The sequence below is a fragment of the Chionomys nivalis genome, chromosome 5 (genome assembly GCF_950005125.1).
Source record: "Chionomys nivalis chromosome 5, mChiNiv1.1, whole genome shotgun sequence".
Taxonomy (NCBI): Eukaryota; Metazoa; Chordata; class Mammalia; order Rodentia; family Cricetidae; genus Chionomys; species Chionomys nivalis.
Genome location: NC_080090.1, coordinates 35,013,198 through 35,036,216, shown reverse-complemented (window position 1 = coordinate 35,036,216; position 23,019 = coordinate 35,013,198). Strand labels below are relative to the sequence as shown.

At 43.0% G+C, this 23,019-nt stretch overlaps 1 protein-coding gene across 3 annotated transcripts in view; it reads right to left on the bottom strand.

Annotated features, from left to right (window-relative positions):
• Grid1 (glutamate ionotropic receptor delta type subunit 1) overlaps positions 1 to 23,019 on the bottom strand; it is a 775,861-nt gene that overhangs the window by 343,594 nt on the left and 409,248 nt on the right. The window lies entirely within an intron of this gene.

Here is a 23,019-nt window from a genome sequence, read left to right as displayed (position 1 = left end):
GTCAGAGGAATGAGCAGCCTGCAGGCCTGAGTGTGTGCTTCCTGAGGCTTGGACACTCACCCTTCGGGTTCCTCACTTCTCTGCCTCCAGACCTCTGAGACGAGCTATAGAGATCTGTTTGGCACTAAACTAAACCAACTGACATGGCTGAAGTTGAATGTGACTCACTGTAAGGGAAAACCCAGAGTCCAGAATCTGATCCAGAGAGCCAGAGCCAGCTCAGAGCAGAAGCTGACCTCAAATATTTTATTGAGTTATTGTGATATGCAAATAAAACATACTTAGCGGAAAGTGACTTTTTAATAGCATTAATAAAATCTCTTCTGGCACCCAGATTCCAGCTAATAAGTTCGTTTTAATTTATTTTTTTTCACAACTCAATGAGGAGTTAGTGTTATAAGATAAAACAATGCTTTGATTTCTTGAAGTGGACATTTCTCGACTGTCCTAATAAGAACCTTGCCCAGACAGAAAGCAACTTTCAAGAATTCCGTTAGCCTATACCCTGGTCTTCCACTCAAGCCTTCATGCAGGTGATTCTCTCTTACTGTCCCAGAGATTTTTTCATCCCCTGCACGTCTTACTCACCCTGAAGGTTTCTGAAAACTTTTGGGTCTGGTCCCCACTTCCATAAATCCTGGCTTTATTGATCTGGGATATAATCTAGACACCATTAATTCATCTAAAGAAATTGCAGCAATCCCAGAGACAGGAGCAGACTGTGAGCATTAGGATGTGCCAATTGTTCAACCTAACACAGAAAGCCAAATGTACAACAGTTGGAAGTCATCGGCCACAGAGGCAAAGTAGCATCCCGACTAGCCACTGCGGATATCAAACTGGGACTGAGAATACTGACTTATATTCCAAACCCAGGACTGTTCCTTTGTAGCTAGCAAAGACATGATGAGTTCCTGCCATACACCAAAACCCTCCCCTGGCTCGTGTCAGCCTTGTTTTGTGCTCAGAGTCAGACTGACAATATCCACCTGCCTTGCCAGCCCTTTCTTGGTGTTTCCTCTACCGAGCTACCATGAGCGTAATAAAATCTTTGATATCCCTGTCTAGCCTGTAGAACTAGAGCTCAATCTAGGGAATATATGCAATATCTGGACATACTTTCTCTATGGCCATAAAGGGAAAAGAGTGGGGCACGACGCCTACTAGTGTCTAGTTAGTAGATCAAGAATCATGCTAAACATCTCACAGTGCAGAGATCAGCAGCCATGAAAAAGGAATTTCTTAGACCCATCCATATGGGTCTCAGTCAACACTCATGGAAAGCATAAATGGTCCAACAGCACCTGGACCTCCCAAGCCAAATTTGTCAGCCTTCTATGAGTAACAAACTTTTGAATTTACATTTTCCAAAGTCACCAACCAAGACAATTCCTCCAGAACTTCTCAATGTCTCCACTATAATTATGACCTCACAAATCTTGCCTGAGGGAGGGGGGAAGAGAAATCTCGACTGCTTAGGTCACATTTACCTTTCATTAAGATCCAACAATGAAGGAGAAGTTCCACCACACCCATCCCCACTGAATCTCCAGCACTGAAATGCTCAGCAAAGGAAGAGTGTGCCCTTCTTCTTGACAGAACTTTCAGCAATGCCAACCTTCTGTGTTAAAGTTTCAAAATTTTGAAACAATGAGAGAAATGGGCATTTATATGTAAGCACTTAATATATGCTATGCAGTGTGCTCAAAGAATTATACATGATATCACTTTAAATCTCCTGACAATCCCACCGGGCAGTTTTGATTAGAATGCCTTTAACACAAACTAGAAAAATGAGGCCAGGAAACTGAGATTCTCCAGTCTAAGCTAGTCATATTCAGCAGTCATCTACAGGACATTACCCATATCAACTACAGTAATATTTCATTTTTATTTTAATAAATAAAGCTTGCCTGAAGATCAGAGTAAAACAGCCACACTGGCCAGCCTTATAGACCAGGCAGTGGTGACTCACACCTTTAATCCCGGTAGCCACGCTAGTTTGCCATAGAAACCAGGCGGTAGTGGTGTATGCCTTTAATCCCAGCCCTAGAGAGGAATATAAAACAGGAGGAACCAGCTCTCAGGCACAGTCTCATTCTGAGGATTCCTGGAAGCAGGATCGCTATTTCAGACTGAAGTAGAGGTAAGAGCTGGCTGTTTTGCTTTTCTGACCTTCAGGTTGAACCCCAATATTTGTCTCTGGGTTTTCATTAATCATGCTATATCAACAACAGGAAACAGTCAGAAACCAATTCTGACAACCCCCAAATGGGCACTAGCAGATAGTTGCTGAACCTTTGGTCCTAAAAACCTAAAAAATTAATACTTGATGATATCAGCAATAAAAACACACTCAACCCAGAGAAGCCACATGAAAGCACATTAATGAAAATCTCATTTGAAACTTAGATTCCTCAAGAGTTTGCTCAATGGTGGAGAACCAGTTAGCATATAAGAGGTTTTGGGTTTAGCACTGAAGTATAAGCCTGGCCGCATGCATGCACAATACAGTTCATAAAAATAGTTATCAAGCAAATTCAAGCACAATTGCTCAAGTACCTCAGAGGCTAGTTGGTTTTCAAATGGATTTTGACAGTTTTAGTTCCCTTGAAAATTAGGCCTTGCAAAATGGCTGTCCCAAGGTCAACCCCAAAATGGCTGTCTCAAAGCCAACCCAACCTTCAGCAGATAGGTCCCTTGCTGAGAGGCAGAGCCACCTGGTTTGCAAGGCCAGATTCACCAGATCTGTGTGCCACCTTTCCAACAGCTCAGCTGAACCACCAGAGGCAACACCTAGGTCAAGGTCTAGTCTGTGCTTTCCCAAGCCTACCCCATGCAGAAGTGGGTCTTATTAAGCCTCCCGATGCTGAGATTTCCTGACTAGTCATGGAAAAGATAACATCTGTGTTAGTGCGTTAGATGGTGAAGGAGTTGCATCCTGTAGTGGCATCAGCAACACTTCCGGCTATATAGGAGTCTGGTATAGGCCTCACTGGGTTAAATCAGTGTGATGGCAGGACCACGTGTCCCTGAGAATGTGGGGTACTCAGGACCACGTGTCCCTGAGAATGTGGGGTACTAGGACTCCGGCTGATTCCTGATGGGCAGGCAGACAGGGAGAGGAGCCACAGATATAATAAAGATGGCAAACTTCTGGCTTCTTATCCCTGACTGCAGACAACGGTCTAAAGGCCTGGAAGGCTTTTTCTCCAGCCAGAAGGGCCCCACTGGCTGTGGACTAGTCTGACAAACTCGAGCCCCAATCAGGACAAGTTTACCCTAAAGTTGGGGGCCTATCAACAAGCCCAAGCCAGAGCCCAAGACAGTAACAGAAGATCAAGGTTGCAGACCACTTCCTTGTACCTTCTAGAAATAGCTCACATTTCTTGGCTTGCAGTCCCTCCTTCTATGCTGTTCTCAGTGTGCCTTACCTGTCTTCTCCTTAAGAACCCTTTAGACTGTATTTAGTCCAGTTAATAGTTCATGATGATATTTCATGGTAAAAACCGGTTTACTAGCAACCTTCATTCCATTTTCAGCCTTAATTGTCCTGTCCCAGGAATGCGAAATAGCCAGAGAGACCAGAGGTTAGGGCACAGACATTATTATACCTCTATCCCTGTGACAGGGTGCAATGTTCTCAGAGGAATTCCCATTACAACCCCTTAACTAATCTGAGTGCATTCAGGAAGACACCCCTACTCTGACATCTCTGTCTTAATCCACAGTCTTCACCCATCCATCTGCATTCGATTAATTATTGCCTTCAATGAGGCTGAGACTGTTCTAACTCTGGAAGATATCTTCAAAAGGTGGACAATCTTGTTTAGCTTTCTTCAGTTCTTCTCCTAGGATGCCAGGCTCAAAGGAGTGCTCTCCTCCACAGATCCCAAGAGCTCCTGGCATCCTGCCTTCTCCAGTCTTTTCCACCGCTATGGCGTGAATTCTGAGTGCTCAAGTCTAGGGTAGCTTCCAGAAAAGAAATTGGAAAAACATTCATTTCCATCTATGTCTGGGTGAATTATAGCTCCAGCTAGATCCCTGGGATGATTTGTCTGAATTTCATAGACCTGCAGTTTCTCCCAGCAGAAACCCAGTTACTATTTCCACAATAAAGTCACTGGATTCATTCCTTCAAATTGAAAGTGACAAGTGGTGTTAGGAGAACTTTGGCCAACTGTACTGTTTAAATCTTTTCTTTTGAGAAAGGGCCATTGTGCTAGTGGGTGACCTAAACAAAAGCACTATGGGTCTAGAGGAATGACAGGACATCTGGGGGGCACAGTGCCAGGACCTGACCGGGAAAACATGAGCCAGAACTTGGGCAAAAAGAAGACCAAAGCAGAGGTTCAGGGCCATGGAGGGAGGAGCTTGGGGGACAGCAGCTCCACCAACAAGCTCTTGCAGCAAGGTTGTTAGGAGACAGGCCACCTCCAAGGGGGAGCACAGACCACTCCCAAGGAGGAGCATAGGCTGCCCCCAAAGAGTGGTTCCTGAATACACATTGTCCCACAGGATGCGTTCCTGAACCCACAGACTGTCCCCCAAGAGTGGGTTCCAGAACCCACAGACTGCCTCCAATGTCAGGTTCCTGAACCTACAGACTGTCCTCTAAGGGTGGGTTCCTGAATCCACAGACTCTCCCCAAGGGTGGGTTCCTGAATCCACAGACTCCCCAAGGGTGGGTTCCTGAACCCACAGACTGTCCCCAAGGGTGGCTTCTTGAACCCACAGACTGTCCCCGAGGGTGGGATCCTGAACCCACAGACTGTCCCCGAGGGTGGGTTCCAAATGAAGGATAAGACCAGGAAGGTGTGGGAGAAGAACTGAATTTATTAGAGACCCGTACATGCAAGTACTTTACAACAGCCTATCACATTTCTTCATTTATTCTTCCGTCCCTGCCAAGGTTGGTTTCGATAATCTGAAAATACAGGTTCGAATCCCAGGTGCACTGCTTGCCAGCTGCCTGTCCTTGGATAACTTGCTTCACCTTCCTAACCCTCACTTCTTCATCCATATTTAGAAATTACAGCATAAACCTCACTGAATGTAGAACTTTTAAAGCAGATCCAAAGAATATTTAATAAAGGGAAATTGCTCATTAGCTGCATTGAAAGAAAAAATATACATGATGATGATAATAAATTCAAACAATACAATTCTGATTTCATTTAAAAAAATACATATACTTTGAATGCATGCATATCTATATGCATTAAATAGATATGCACATATATGAGATAAAATAAATAAAGATATTAATGATAGTTATTCCCACATAGTAGAAATTCAAATGATTTAATTTTTAAATGTACTTTTCATATTTTGCAAATTGCCTACAATGAACATGGCATACTTTGAAATATTTTTCTAGATTTGCATTTTTATTGCAAAAGTGATCCATGTTCAAGTGTAGAGAATTAAACTCTGCTACCACTGGCAACAGCTCGTTAGGAATTCTTCCAGATGTTTTGCTGCACCGATCTAAGTATCCATGCAGAAGGCATGAATTTCACAGGCCACAAAGCCAGGTGCTGTGCAGAAGAGCGCTCCTTCAGCATCCTAAAGCCTCTGGAGCACCTCCTGAGTTTCGACTGCACCTAGTCACAGACACAAAGCAGTCAGCAATGCACAGTATGCTCTGGACAATAAAGACGTGGATTATCTCACAAGGGCTCATGTACAAACATCTGTTTCTTATTTTTACATTTTTAATTGAAATGGAATTATATCACCCCCCATTTCCTACCTTCAACCCCTTCAAGATATCCTTCCTTTAACCCTTTCTACCCCTTCTCATGCTCAGTATGAGCTTCCTTTCCTTTGACTATATTTGTTACATACATTAGGGTTTCTATTGCTGGGAAGAGACCCCATGACCACAGCAAGTCTTACAAGGGAAAACATTTAATTGGGCACGGGATTAAAGGCTTATTTTATTGTCATAATGGCTGGAGGAATGGTGGAATGCAGGCAGACATGGTACTGGAGAAGTAGCTGAGAGTTCTACATCCAGATTTGAAGGCAGTAGGAAGAGAGAGTGACACCAGGCCTGGCTTGAGCATCTGAAACATCAAGGCTCATTCTCAGGAACACACTTCCTCCAACAAGGTCACACCTACTCCAACAAGGCCATATCTGCTCAAAGTGCCCCACCCTATGAGCCTATGGGGACCATTTTCATTTAAACCACCACAATAGGGGTATACAGACAAATACATATATACGTGTGTTATGTGTATGTTTATATGTATTTATGCATATATGTATATATATATATATATATATATATATATATGACCTGCTTTTTGTTGTTGTTGTTGTTACATGGTTTCAAGGTTGACCACTCTGCATTGGATAACTAATATGGGGATTCATTCCTGGGAGACATTAACTCTTCTTCTCCCAGCAGTCAACAGTTACCTGAAGTCCTTTGTTTAGGGGTGGGACTCTGAGCACATCCCCCTTTCACATTAACTCATCCATTGATGTTACTATTGCTCCAGTCTTGCTTATGAAGCCATTTCTTCCTGACATTTTGTCTCTTGCAGTCTTTCTGCCCCATCTTCTAAAATATTCTCTGAGACACAGATGCAGAAGCTGTGATGTACTTGTATTCAAGAGATATTTTAGACCTATAGTGATCTTTTAATTGTACTGGCACAGAAACAGACATGCAGGTGAATGCAACAGAGTGGAAGGCCCAATGAGCAGTACTTCTAACTATAGCCATGTGATATTTGACAGAGGGGCAAAAAAATATAAACTGGAAAAAAAAGCTGTCTTCAACAATTGGTATGTCCACATGCAGAAGAATTAGACCTACATCTATTACCCTCCACAAAAATTAGATTCAAGTAGATCAAAAACCTCAATTGGAAACCTGAAGCAGTAAATACTCCTAGAAGAAAACATAGGCATTACCCTACAAGACAGAGGTATAGGATAGGACTTTCTGAACAGGATCCCATTTGCCAAGGAATTAAGGCCAACGATCAACAACTGGGACCTCATAAAACTGGTACACTTCTTCTGTACAGCGAAAGAAACAATCAATCAGGTGAAGAAGAAACAAACCCACGGAATGGGAGAGAAACTTTGTCAGCTATATATCTGACAGAGGAATAATATTCAAAATACAAAGAACTCAAAAAAACAAAGAGTCAAGAAAACAGATGACCCAATTAAAAAAAAATAAGCTAGGGATCTAAACAGAGAATTTTCAATAGAAAAAAATCAAAAAGGCTAACGCAAATAAAAACAACTTTGAAATTTCAGTTCACCTCAGTGAAACTGGCCAAGATAAGCAGAACAACTGACAACAAATTCTGGTGAGATTGTGGAGATAAAGAAGCCTTATTCACTATCAATAGGTACACAATCTGGAGCCAACAACTCTGGAAATTAGCATAGAGAATCCTCAAGAACATAAAAAAAGTAAATCCACCATCTGATCCAGCTGTACTACTCCTGGAATAGGTCCGAAGGACTAGACATCCTACACTACAGATACTTTCCTAACCGTGTTCATAGACACACTATTCATGATAGTCAGGGAAGGGAGACAAACTAAATGCCCCTCTGCAGATGAATGGAAAACAAAAGTACAACACAAATACACAATGAAATACTATGCAGCTGTAAAGAAAAGTGAAATCTGCAGGGAGATGGGTGGACCTAGAGAAGATTATAGTGAGGGAGGTAACCCAGACCCAGAAACCCAAACACCACATGTCCTCTATCACCTGCAACTCCTGGATCCGAATCTTCAGATGTGAGTGTCTAACATGGAGGAACCACAGAAACCAGGGAAGGTTAAAGGAATCATGAGGAGATGGAGCCTGAAGGTGAAATAATAGGACCAGGAATGATGAAGTAGGGAAAGAAATAGTGAGGAATGAGAGATCAATACAGAAGGGTGCAAGCTGAGATGGGATAGGAAGAGAGAGGCAGTAGCTGGGGAGAGAAGGCCTTGCAGAATGACAGGAAGTTTAGGGGATTGAGGAATGTCTGTGCTCCTTTTCAGGGGCTTCTGCCGTGAGTCACACTCACCCCTCCAATGGATCTTCTGGTACACTTCCCAAGAAGAGGTTATCACAGGCCCTATCTGCCTAGGCAGCTCCCCTACTCCCACCCTGCCAACTTCTACACTTGTGAAGCTAAGGCTGCCTGGCTCAGGGATGTAAGTGAGGGTACTGCCTCCGCAGACTCCTTTATCAGTCTCCAGTGCCCATGCCAGGAGGCCTTCAGTGACACCCAGTTCTCAGATACCAATTTCACACCAGGAGCAAGAGGATTCTTCTTCCATGTCCTATATTATCTTTATCCTGTCTGTGTGGACCCGACAGACTGCAAGCATGGGCGTCCAAGCTTTAGAACACAAACCTGAAGCCTGGAGTATTCAGCTCATTCTCTGGTGACTGCCGAAGCAGTCCTTTCCAACCAGAATCTTTACATAGACAGTATGTCTACTGTACAAATTCAAGACTGAACACTAACTTCTGAGCTGTAGTCACACATACTGCTTAATAACTGAAGAGAACGGAGGAACGGTCAGATATACAGAGGCTGAAAAAATATGCTAATTCTTCATAAAGTTAGATACTGTATTGTGTACTTAGGCATAAGAAATGACATAGTTTACAAATGTAATAATGTATCATTTAGACTTTGTGCAATATGAGTTCCTCACTGAACAGTACATCTTTGGGACACTGGTATAATCTATATCCATAGTAATAACTGAAAATCATTCTATGGTATTATTGGGTATCTAATTACTTGTTTAAAAAAGAGAGTCATTATTTCCAATCTTTGACTCTTTAGTGCTATAGAGAACACCTGTATATGACTCACCTGCTTCTTTGATTGACTTTTGCTGAGAACAAATGTTTAGAGATGGAATTGTTCTATCAAGGTATATTGGCAAATTGCACCCAGCAATAAATTATGTGTGAGAGCTTTATAGATAATAAAACTAGAATAACAATTCAATGGGGAAAGTATACAATTGTCCAATAAGTAAATTTAATAAATAATTCTAGAATAAATAAATTTTATGTAAGGTGTATTACATATGAAAAATTCAATGTTAGGCCAAAGTTCTAAAAGGAGACTAGAGAGATAGGGCTTCATGGTAAAGACCACTTGCTGCTCTTTCAGAGGACTTGAGATTGGTTCCCAGCACCCACATTCAGTGGCTCACATCCTCCTGGAACTCCATCTCCAGAGGATTCAATGTCTCTGGGCTTCTTGTGCACTGGCATTCATATGTGTATACTCACATACACATAATTAAAAATTAAAAAAATTAACACAGTGGGGAGCCCAACTGGCCCAAGCCTTTCTTAGAAAGGACAATGGAAGAACCAGTCCTGAGGTAGTGAACTCCACAGAAGCAGGACTGAGCCAGCGACCTAGGCCAGAGCAGGACTGAGGCAGCGACCTACACAGAAGCAGGACTGAGCCAGCAACCTAGGCCAGAGCAGGCCTGAGACAGCAAGCTCCACGGTAGTGGGATTGAGCTGGCGACCTAGGCCGGAGCAGACATGAGACAGTGAACTCCACACAAGCAGGTACAGGGGCAGAACCACTGAGGGAGTGGGCTGGAACCAGAGACCTCTGCAGGTCCAGGCATGAGTCTGGGACCTTCAAGGGAGTAGACCTGAGCCAGGACCCTGTGGGTCCAGGCATAGATCTGGGACCTCTGAGAAACTAGGCCTGAACCAGGATCTCTCCAGGCCCATGTATGTGTCTGAGACCTTTGAGGGAGTAGACAGGAACAAGAAACCTCTGCAGGTCCAGAAGCAGATCTAGACCAGGGACATTTACAGAAACAGGTCTGAGCCTGCAACCTAGGTCAGAGCAGGCCTGAGACAGTGAACTCCATGGGAGCATAGCAAACCCCAGAAGTGCTGAGCAACCTCCAGGAACAAAGAATGACCAACAGGGTAACTGGAACTGTAGCACTGACTGCACCATGAGGAGCAATCATCTGAGCCTTGGATCCACTGGCACCTGGAAGATTGATCACCAGGATCACAGACAGCCCCATCTACACCAATTAGAGGAAAAGATGAGTGGACAAGGTAAGAACATATGTAACACCACAAGGAGCAACAGAGCAACAGGAAAATCTAGTGGGCCTAAAACAGCAAGAGTTGAACAATCAAATATAGATGTAGAAGAAAAAAATGACCTAAAAAATAACTTCAGGAGAAATTTTGAGGCCCTTAAAGAAGAAATCAGAAATTCCCTCCAAAAAATGGAAGAAATGACAAACAAAAAATTGAAAGACATCAACAAACCACTTAAAGAAAACCAAGAAAAAGAAATCAAACATATGAAAGAAAGAAACTATTCAAGATTTGAAAACTGAGGTAGAGATAATAAGGAAAACACAAGCCAAGTAAATTATAGAAACAGAAATCATGAGAAAAAGATCAAGAACCATAAATGCAAGCATAAACAGCAGAATAAAAGAGATGGAAGAGAGAATCTCAAACGCTAAAGATACAATAGAGGAAACAGACTCATAAATCAAAGAAAGCATTAAATCTAACAAAAGTTTAACTGAAAATATCCAGGAAATATGAGACACCATGAAAAGACCAAACCTAAGAATAATAGGTATAGAAGAAGGAGAAGAAATTCAACTCTAAAGCACAGAAAATATATTTAACAAAATCATAGAAGAAAAATTTCCCAACCTAAAGAAAGATATGCCTATGCAGATAAAAGAAGCTTACAGAATATCCAATAGACTGGATTTAAAAAAAAGTCCCCTTTCCACATAATAATCAAAACACTAAACATACAGAATAAATAAAGAATATTAAGATCTGCAAAGGAAAACGGCCAAGAACATATGAACGCAGACCTATCAGAATTACACCTGACTTCTCAATGGAGATAATAAAAACCAGAAGGTCTTGGTCAAGTGTTATGCAGACATTAAGATACCACAGATGCCTGCCCAGACTACTATACCCAGCAAAACTTTCAATTACCATAGAAGGACAAAACAAGATATTCCATGACAAAACCAGATTTAACCAATACCTAGCCACAAACCCAGACCTACACAAAATACTGGAAGGAAAACTCCAACCCAAAGAAGTTGACTACATCAACAAAAATACAGACAACTGATGGTCTCATAGCAGCAAATCCCAAAGAAGGGAAAAATGCACAAATTAACATCACCAACAACGAAAACTAAATTAACAGGAGATAGCAATCACTGGTCATTAATATCCCTTAATATAAATGGACTCAACTCACCTATAAAAAGACACAGGCTAACAGATTGGATATGAAAACAGAATCCATACTTCTGCTGTATACAAGAAACATACTTCTTCAATTTCTTTCTTCAAAGATTTAAAGTTCTTGTCATACAAGTCTTCCACTTGTTTGGTTAGAGTTACTCAGAGATATTTTGTGCTATTTGCGGCTATAGTAAAGGGTGAAGTTTCTCTGATTTTTTTCTCAGCCCTTTTACCATCTGAGTACAGGAGGGCTACTGATATTTTTGAGTTAATCTTATATCCTGTTACATTACTGAAAGTGTTTATGAGTTGTAGAAGACACCAGAAAGTGGAAAGATTTCCCATGCTTTTGGGTAGGTAGAATTAACATAGTAAAAATAGCAGTCTTACCAAAAGAAATCTACAGGTTCAATGCAAGGCCTATCAAAATCCCAGCAAAATTCTTCACAAACCTTGAAAGAATGGTACTCAACTTCATATGGAAAAGTAAAAAAACCCAGGATAGTCAAAACAGTCCTGTACAATAAAAGAACTTCTGGAGGCATCATAATCCCTGTTCAAACTCTTCTACAGAGCCTGGTATTGGCATAAAAACAGACAGGAGGACCAATGGAACTGAATTAAAGACCCGGATATTAATTCACACACCTTCGAACGCCTGATTTTTGACAAAGAAGAAATAAAATTAAATGGAAAAAAGAAAGCATATTTAACAAATGGTGCTGGCATAACTGGATATCAACATGTAGAAGAATGAAAATAGACCCATATCTATCACCATGCACAAAACACAGGTCCAAATGGATCAAAGACCTCAACTTAAAGCCAACCACACTGAACTGAACCTCATAGAAGAGAAAGAGGAAAGTACACTTGATCCTGTTGGCACAGGAGACCACTTACTAAATTTGACCCCAGCAGCACAGACACTGAGAGAAACAATTAATAAATGAGACCTCCTGAAACTGAAAAGCTTCTGTAAAGCAAAGGACATGGTCAACAAGATAAAATGACAGCCTACAGAATGGGAAAAGATCTTCACCAACCCTACATCAGACAGAGGTCTGATCTTCAAAATATATAAAGAACTCAAGAAATTGGGCATCAAAAGAACAAATAATCCAATAAAAAATGGAGTAGAAATCTAAACAGAGAACTCTCAACAGAGGAATCTAAAATGGCTGAAAGACACTTAAGGAAATGTTCAAAATCCTTAGTCGTCAGAGAAATGCAAATCAAAACAACTCTGAGATTCCATCTTACACCTGTAAGAATGACCAAGATCAGAAACACTGATGACAACTTATGCTGGAGAGGTTGTGGGGTAAAGGGAACACTTCTGCATTGCTGGTGGGAATGCAAACTGGTACAGCTGCTTTGGATATCAGTATGGAGATTTCTCAGAAAATTAGGAAACAACCTTCATCAAGACCCAGCAATATCACTTTGGGGTATATTTCCAAAGGATGCTCAATCGTGCAACAAGGACACTTGCTCAACCATGTTCATAGCAGCATTGTGTGTCATAGCCAGAACCTGGAAACAATCTAAATGTCCCTCCTCCTCTGAAGAATGGACAAGGAAAATGTGGTACATGTACACAATGGAGTACTACACAGCACAAAAAAATAACAACATTTTGAAATTTACAGGCAAATGGATGGAGCTAGAAAATATCATTTTGAGTGAGGTAACCCAGACCCAGAAAGACAATTATCATATGTACTCACTCATAAGTGGTCTTTAAACATAAAGCAAATAAAACCAACCTACAAATCACAATCCCAGAGAACCTAGACAACAATGTATGTCCCTAAGAGAGACATACATGGATCTAATCTACATGGGAAGTAGAAAAAGATAAGATCTTCTGAGTAAATTGGGAGCATGAAAGAGAGGGGAGAGGCAGGGAGTGGAGCAAAGAAAAATATAGAGCTCAATAAAAATAAGAAGAAGGAGGAGGAGGAGGAAGAAAAAGAAAGAAAGAAAGAAAGAAAGAAAGAAAGAAAGAAAGAAAGAAAGAAAGAAAGAAAGAAAGAAAGAAAGAAAGAAAGAACTTTAGTTATGTGTCCTTGTCCGGGAGCAAACTTGGCAAGGCCTGTCTGGTGCCAGAGCCAGTGCCTCCTAGTTTCTGGGATCCTAACTGGTCTGACTCTGGGCTATCGTCGTCAGTCCTTACACAGTTGTGTCTGTGTATCCTGTGTTCTCTTTGCCAACTTCGTCTAACTTAGCTCTCTACAAGATTGGCAGATTTTTTTCCCCCACAAATGGTATAGATGATGGTACTTCTTAATAAACTTGCTTGGCATAAGTCATCACCTTATGCAAGGCCTCCTGGTCTCAGCTCTGCTTCTGTCTCCTTTACTCCTCATCATCTTTATTTCTCCTCCCCTGCCCTCCCACTCGATCCTTCACCATTCAGGAAGGACCATTATTCCTGCAGGCTTGGGTCATAATTCTCTTTTTAAAGGCTCTAAAGAAAAAGTAAAATATCCATGCTATAAAATCTAAGAAATCTACCCAGTTATTCTGCCAAGGAAACAAAAGTGACCAGCATGGTACAACAACCCTGAGGCATGCACACCGTGATGATGACCAGCAGCTCTCTGATTGGACCTAAAACCCACTCAGTAAGAGGGATGCCATGCCAGGTAGTGGAAATTTAACCAACTACCACAGCTAGTGAGGTCATGGATCTTGGAGCACCACCTCTAAACCACCATAAATCCTACTACATTGCAAACAAGTATTTATCCTTATTCCTACACAAGTATAGTCCTAGCCCCTCATCAAGGAAACTAGTCTTTGCTATAGAGAAAGACCATTATAGAAAACCACAACTGATTGAAATGCAGGGTTGTGGGATCCAGTACCAGTAGACATATCTACAACACAACTCCAGCACCGAAGGCTCATTGCTGCAGAAGGAATCTGAAAATTGTAAGAGCCAGAGAAACAAGAAATTTGCTATGAGACTGTGTTTCCAAGGAATGTCAAAAGCTACCTCCATGGAATCCCACTAGCATAACAACCTAAACATGAGTTGAATGTTTAGGTTGAAAAACAACAGACAGTTTTCAATATCCAGAGGTATAGATCCTCCATTATTTAAAAAACATTAATTTAATTCTGTAAATCATTCTTTAAAATAGTGTATAATCTCTTGGGCGTATTCCGAAGAGTGGTATTGCTGGGTCCAGGGGTAGGTTGATCCCGAGTTTCCTGAGAAACCGCCACACTGCTTTCCAAAGTGGTTGCACAAGTTTGCATTCCCACAGCAGTGGATGAGTGTACCCCTTACTCCACAACCTCTCCAGCAAGGCCATCATTGGTGTTTTTGATTTTAGCCAGTCTGACAGATGTAAGATGGTATCTTAAAGTTGTCTTGATTTGCATTTCCCTGATCGCTAAGGAAGTTGAGCATGACCTTAAGTGTCTTTTGGACATTTGAACTTCTTCCGTTGAGAATGCCCTATCATACAACAAAAGTATATGCTCAACTATGTTCATAGCAGCATTGTTTGTAATAGCCAGAACCTGGAAACAACCGAGATGCCCTTCAATGGAAGAATGGATGAAGAAAGTATGGAATATATACATATTAGAGTTTTACTCAGCAGTAAAAAACAATGACTTTTTGAATTTTGCATGCAAATGGATGGAAATAGAAAACACTATCCTGAGTGAGGTGAGCCAGACCCAAAAAGAGGAACATGGGATGTACTCACTCATAATTGGTTTCTAGCCATAAATAAAGGACATTGAGCCTATAATTCGTGATCCTAGAGAAGTTAAATAAGAAGGTGAACCCAAAGAAAAACATATAGTCATCCTCCTGGATATTAACCTTCATCAGGCGATGAAAGGAGACAGAGACAGAGACCCACATTGGGGCACCAGACTGAAACCCCAAGGTCCAAATCAGGAGCAGAAGGAGAGAGAGCACAAGCAAGGAACTCAGGACCGCGAGGGGTGCACCCACACATTGAGACAATGGGGATGTTCTATCAGGAATTCACCAAGGCCAGCTGGCCTGGGTCTGAAAAAGCATGGGATAAAACCAGACTCGCTGAACATAACGGACAATGAGGACTGCTGAGAAGTCAAGAACAATGGCACTGGGTTTTGATCCTACTGCACGTACTGGCTTTGTGGGAGCCTAGGCTTTTTGAATGTTCACCTTACTAAACCTGGAAGGAAGTGGGAGGTCCTTGGACTTCCCACAGGGCAGGGAACCCAGACTGCTCTTGGGGCTGACAAGAGAGGGGGAGTTGATTGAGGGAGGGGGAGTGAAATGGGAGGCGGTGGCAGGGAGGAGACAGAAATCTTTAATAAATAAATAAAAAAAATAGTGTATAATCATTTGTGATGCTGTAGCTTAAAATAATGGCTTAAGTTTTTGATTATTTCAATACTTGATTCTAATTTTTACCATAGCGAAAAGGGGCAGCTCTGTTCCATGTCTCCATATTAAAGAGGTTCTCTGGTCATATGACTTTCTCAACCTTAAATATCATAGAATTTGCCAAAAAGATGGCATGTACATTTCCTTCTTTCCAAACATTAGAAGCAAACGTCCCTAAACATCCTAAAGGGTCACGTGTTCACAGACTCATCTCCAAGCACCCTGGAATTAATTATTTTGGAAGTTTCTTATACAGGTGTTAGAAAATTCTGTTCTGCAGGTCTGGAATTTTCATAGTGTTAATAAGCACCTTGAAAACGCAGCAACCTCAGCAGTGTGGGAGTTTTTAATATACAGGTTAAGAATCCCACCTCCCAGGAAGTTCTTTTTACTATGCAAATACAAGGCTTTCAAATAATTAGTACTCTTGAGAGACACATATGGTTTCCAGCAAGAACCAAATAACAACAGAAATATTTCCACACATCTATCTCTGAAATGCTTTTTCAGAACAAGCTTCTTTTACAAAACTATTACTCTCCCATGCGTTGCTGCAACATCCGTGGGGCAGATTATTAAATTTAATTAAAAAAAATCTGCCTTGTAGTTCTCCAATGACATAACTCATCACTAAAAAAGTCAGGAAACTTGAAATGACTTTTTATGAAAGCAAAGTTACCTGAGCTTCAAGGTTTTTAGGCATTCTGTCCAGGATCTTCAGTGAAACACGGGGGACCTAGCACACTCTCCTGGCTTCTGTGGTCACTGCAGTCATAAGCACAAATCCACACACAAAGACACACATAATTTTTTTAATATTTTAATCTCTTATTAAAGCCCTAGTTGTGCCGGATGTTGCAGAACAATCCTACTTGACAAACATTGGCATTTTTCTATAGGAAGGCACACGAGCAAAGACACACACACGTGTGTGTTGACCTCACAAAATTTTCTTAAAATGCTCAGTAAATAATATAAGAAGAAACTGAAGTCACAACAAAAGAAAAAAGTGAAGCCATGAAATCAGTTTTTCTTGCCAAATAGGAAAGAAAAGAGTTTTTAGAAGAGTTTTGAAAAGCCTCGTTCTAACTAGAAATCAAAGAGAAGCACCTGGGGGGCTGTCACACAAGTTCCGAGTGTTGATTGGCACCGAAGGTACTGTGCCACCTTATAAGAAGTCTACTAAGCTGAAGAAAATTCAGGAAATCAGTGTTTCCGTGGGTTAAAGGAGAGACTGGGATAGGAAAAAGGGAAGTTGTCTTAATCCAATGCAGTGCACTTAAGACACTAGAGCTAACAAGGGCAGGTAGAAGCAACACGAAAAGATGCTTTAAGCTCGCACAGAAAACACAAATCAGAGAGTCCTGAAGCCGTGTGAGAGGAGCGGAGGCTGTGTTCCTCCTGGGAAGAGAAGGGCTGCTTCTGGGGCGGGGGGCGGGGGCGGGGGGGGGCGCTGCTACAGTTGCAGGGCTCAGGGGAAGACCAACCCTTCCTTCACATCAGGTGGCATCATCAAGAGCAGTCTGTTGAACTATGAAAACAGTGGCTATCGTTAACATGTGTCTAACTTTTGATTACATTTTAACTGAACACTTTCTACCCTCAGCCTCACTTTCGGAGGCTGCACACAATGGACATTCTTCTAGGTGGGCTCTATACATTGTTTAAGTATCTGAACATAAACTCAACGGAAACAGGATGGTATCATAATGATATCATATAATGTGTTTTTTCATTATCATTAAGCCAAAGATCATGGATGCCCTTGGTATATATAAGTCCATTTTAGTCTTTGGGAAGCGGCATGGTATTCTGTTTTATGGATAAATGTTAAATTATTTATCCAGCTCTCCATATGTTTTCATTTGCACTGCTTCCACTGTTCTGCTATTTACAGACGGAGCTGCCAAGGGGCTCTTGGTCTGCTGAGTACAATCTTTCCATCAAATCCTCTGCTTCCACCCAGAACTTCTGGGTGCCACTTCTGGGGCTCTGGACGGATTATCTAACCTGCCTAAAACTCAGTGCCTCCATTTTTAATTGGAAATAATTTCAATGCTATAGAGAGTGCTGGTTGCCTTTTGTCAACCTGACACAAACCTAGACATAGCTGGGAAGAGGGAATCTTAATTGAGAAAAATGCCTTCTAAAGATTGACTTGCAGTCAGCTCCCTGTGGTGTTGTCTTCATTAATTAGATGGATGTGGGAGGGTCCAGCCCATGAGACAGTACCACACCCCTAGGCAAGGATCCTCAGTTATATAAGAAAACTGGCTGAGTCAGTAAGCAGTGTTCCTCCACAGCCTCTGCTTCAGGTCCTTCCTCCAGGTTTCTTGCCTTGAGTTTCTGATCTTACTCCCGTCAGGAGTGGAGTGTCACCAGCAAGTGGAAGGTGAAATAAATCCTTTCCTCCCCCGGTGGCTTTGGGCCATGGTGTTTTATCACAGCAACAGTAACCCTAACTATGGCACAGGTTATATTGAGAAGTGAAATTAAATGAACAGACCTCCCCCTCCTCTCTCTCTCCCCCTTCTTTCTCCCCCCCCCCTTCTCTCTCTCTCTCTCTAGATAAAGATGGGCAGGGGGTGAATAAAAGACCAGCAGAAGTTACTCTCCACTCACAGAGACTAGAAGTAATTTTATAAATTAATGATCAATAACTCCCTGACTCATAGAAGCAGAAAGCAGACCAAAGCACAAAGGCAGCCGGAGTCCCACAGGGTAGACTTCAGGTGGAGAAGATGCTAGTCTTTTGGACCTGAGGATATGTGACTCAGAAAGTGAAGACAGCATTGAGAGAAGACATCCCATTCGTCCTAGCAGCAAACTTTGGAGAGGACAAACATTCAACATGAACGCAACTGGATTCCAGTGTTAATAAGAGAGAGTAGGAAATACCCAGAGAAAAACAAGATGCATCCCCACACCTGAGGCTCCTACAGACAACAGGCCTAGAGATGGTGGGGCTCTCGGGACCCAAGTCAGGAGCAGAGAAGACAAAGATAGCAAAAGGCCCAGGAGATTACTAAGTACTGGGGTTTGGGTTTTTTTTTTTTTTTTTCAAGATAGGATTTCACTCTGTAGCTTTGGTGCCTGTCCTGGTACTCTCTCTATAGACCAAGCTGGCCTCAAACTTACAGAGATCCGCCTGCCTCTGCCTCCTGAGTGCTGGGATTAAAGACATGCAGCACCACCACCACCCAACTGCTTCATTCTTGAAGTCAATCAGTTTTCAAAGTCAGTGAACCTTATGCTCTCATAAGCTGCCTACAGAGGATCTACCCAAGCCTTGCTGTCAATCATCCTCTGCAGCCCACAGAGAGAGACCAGGAGTCCGACCCAGGGTTCAAAGTGTTCTCAACTGCCATCCCAGCTTCACTGGTATTGCTGTCCCCCACCCCACCCTACCCCACACACAATACTTTCATCACAGGATAGTGCTCCCTCTAAAGTCCCTGCTGTAGGGAAGACACCCATCTGCAGTTGGAGGCCTGCCTGGTGCTACTGTCCCATGGGGAAAGAATATGGCATGACCTCATCCGGTCTGTTTAGATACCCCTACACACACACACACACACACACACACAATTCTGCTCTTCATTGAAATGGTCATTGGAACATTCTATCCCTTCACTCAGTTATGGGGGCAAAGCTGAGAGCCCAGTCTCAGCACACTCAAACTAAATCTTTCTAATAGAGTTTTTTGATGAATGTAGAAACAGACTTGGTTCACCTCCTTGGGCTGGGACTGTGAGCCACCACCCTGCCTGCCTATCCTGAAAAGAACCAGCACCTAGGGTCCATAAGAACAGAGTGTGATGGCTTGACAGACTCTATATGCATGTTTATTGAATGGATAAATTAATGCAACAAGACAGAAACAGATCAACAAACATGCAAAAGGACAAGCGGGGAGGCAGGGGCAAAATATGCAACCTTGGACCCTCTAACTCAGGGCGCTTGCATGCTCGTTCCCGTCCCGTCTGCACTTCTGCCTGTGCACGCTTCAGGCTTCACTTAGAGCCTTTCCCTCTGGAATGCCACAGCTCAGACCTCCACAGTAAATTCCTATGTTGCTTCTCCCATGTGGTCTTCCCAGATGCTATGGGCTCACCTCCCCCTATCAAAGCCTTCATAATCTGCCCCTCCCCTCCAACACACTCTCTCACTATTGGCTAACAATAACATGTCACACTTTCTACCTTGATTTAAAGCTATTTATTTTCACAACTGCAGCAGATACTTGGCAGAGCCCCTTTCCCTGGCGGCTTAAGGACTCATTCCTTCAGCACTCCTTTGAGCAAAAGGAGTCCAGAGGTGCCTGGAAGTTGTCCCCAGCATTTCAACCCCAGCAAAGAGTTGAGGAACAAGCATTGATCTCTCTCCTCAGTCAGCATGGAGCTCTCTCTCGCTCTCTCTCTCTCTCTCTCTCTCTCTCTCCCCCCCCCCACCTCCCTCAGTCCTCTTTTCTAAGTTTCCTGTTCAGGAACCTACCTACACCCCAGAGAAGTCATCTAAGGTCACTGACAGCTCTGCTTCCCATCATGCCATCTAAGGTCACTGACAGTCATTCTTCCTATCACGCCTCTTAAATGCCAGCTGTGGCACAGGACAGTATGGGAAAAGCATCCTGTAGAGAAAAAAGCAAAGCAAAACAAACAAACAAAAGCATGTGGGAAAGAATGGGCACAAAAGAGTGCTGGAGGGAGGGGACTTTCAGTAAGCCAGGAGCAGCCAGACTAAGGAAATTTCTAGAATACATTAGTGCTTTAAAACATTACAGAGAACAAAAAGAGGGGCCTATTATTGTTAGGTATTTCCAGAAGACACAGATATTTACAGTTTTATAAATTCATCTTCTTTCATTGATCCTCCAGTATTGGTTAAATTTCTGAACTCACCCATGAGGAAATCGGTATTTAGACATCCAGAGTCACACTAAAGAAGAGCCAGTGGGGTGTAGGGCAGGGTCCAGGTGGAGTCTATATTGTAAGGATGTGCACTTTCTCCAAAACTTTGTTCCCTCTGTGAATAACACTTTCTGCCGAGAAATATCTATAAAGAGATACACAGAAACAGAGAGAGCGAAGAAACTGGGGAAGAGACAGAGGCAGAAGGAGAGGCTGAGAAAGAAGGGGAAGAAAGAAAACCTTGCAAATTGAATTCCTTCCCCATTCTCTCTCATCCACCTCTCTGGGCCACCACCTTGGGAGACCATTAGTTGGCAGAGGGCACATTTTGAGAGGAGTCTTCCAGATTACGTGCAATGAAAAGGGGTTTCTTTCCACCCTGCCCACCCTGTCCAGGCACTGAAGCAAAGCCAGCCTGCCAGCACCACTCTGCACAGCCCCCTCCCCTTGTTTGCACGCCTGAGGGCTGTACTAGCCTGCTAACCGTCCCTCCCTGGACCTCCCTAGCACGCATGAAGGCACAGACAAAACTCTTCCAGGATAACACATGTGCCCTGTCACACACACCCTCAGCAGAAACATCACACTGTCTGGTTTTAATATTCATCGGCTGCTTCTCCATCCAGAGCTCCTAATTCGCAGTGTGGGACAATGTTTTCCTATTAAGCATTTTCCCCTAAGCCTCATTACCTCTCTGTGGTAGAAAATCACTGCGGTGCTTTGGCTGCCTTAGCAGGAGAGGAAATTAATTTACAAAAGAGGGCAAAATAATCTCCAAATAACAAATCCTTCGAAACTTGGAATCTGGCACTTCATAATCAAATCAGATGCAGTTTACAGGTGCCGCTTCAACTGACCAGAGTGGAGCAAACACAGCACACAGGGGAGAAGGGGAGCCAGTGGGAAGCGCTGACCACAAAGAACCACACCAAAAAAGGCTGCAGGGGGTGGAAGCTTGTTAGGATAAATACAGAAGCAGCCTCTCCAGACAGGGAGATGCTTACAGAAAAGGATGTAGAGGTCAAGCTGAAATCCAACAGGAAGGACTTACCACAGCTTCCACAGCAAGCCAGCAGCTGCCAGGCACTGCATGGAACAGGCATGCCGGAGATTTGAAACTCTAGTCTACTCATCTTGGGCTCTACTTAATGGGCTGAGAGTAACTTGCAGCCGTGAGACATCTCCAGAAATTAGGTCTCCATGAAAGCATGAATCATAAATACGAGAAATACAAATGGCTCTTTCATCAGTGCTCTAAGTAGGAAGAAAACCTTCCTAGCTCCTTTCTGATAGCGGAGTCAACTCAAGAAACACACAGCTGGTCCTTGGTATATCTGAGAAAACTGTCCTCAAATCTAATGTTACTATGTCCCGCATTGTCTTATGAACTGCATAGTCTGGAACCAACAAGACACAGCAAAATCAGTGTCATGTGCCTCTTGGTAATAATCACAAGCTGCTGGTTTGTTTTACAAACTCAAAACTCTGATGGCAGTCGTTAAGCGGTACTGATACAAACCGTAAAGGCATGAACCCAAGCACAAGCTACGTAATCCAGAGTGCTCAGTAGGTCCCTCTGTCACCCAGCTGCCAACACTGCTGCTAAAACTAAAGGAGACCCCTGCGTCTTTGTTGTCTCCTTTTCTAATACTCTAGAATGGTCTAGAGGATTGGCGCCTATGGAGACAAGAACATGAAATGGCTGAAGAGCTCCCAGGGCCTCCTAACTTTGTGCAGTAGAGGTATCAATAGACTCACATGCCCTCAGGGACTCCCATTGCATGACTTGAGAAAAAACTCCATCTCCCTGTTCCTGGAGAAGTTCAAGGAGGAATTTACTCACCCACGGGAGTGGGGACAAAAAGCCTCCTTGCAAAAGCCCCGGCACATGGCCATGAGTGGTCAGCACCAGAGCGGGGAGCTTCTAACCCTGAGCAAACAGGGTGTGGAGGTGCAGAAAAGCCCTTCAGAGCCTGTACCCCACCTGCTAAGTGCAGCCGTGACAGGCAACGGCTGAAGCACTGGAAACCTTTATGAAGGGCTGCCTTTGGGAGTCATGCCGCTGACACCAGTGGTGTGGTAAAGAGTCTCCGGGCCCCTGCCCTGGAGGATGTGTGCCTTCCTGCGGGAACAGCAGGGAACATTCTAGTTCCCTGATTTCTACATAAAAATATGGAGAATAGTGAAGGGAGCGAAAGGCAACTCCCAGTTCCTGGATTTGCCTGGGATAAACAGTGAGAAAACTCCGGCCAGCCACTGGCAGGTATACCTGGGTATCAGCAGCATTGCCGGGCGCCTTTCCTCCATGGTTCACTTGTTTGGCCAGCAGCCTCCTGATCCCCCTCCATGACCTATGCTGTGCCATTGTCTGCCAAAAGCAGCTTGAAGAGTGAAGCCCTATGGCGGGACTCCCCCTTCCAACTCTAAG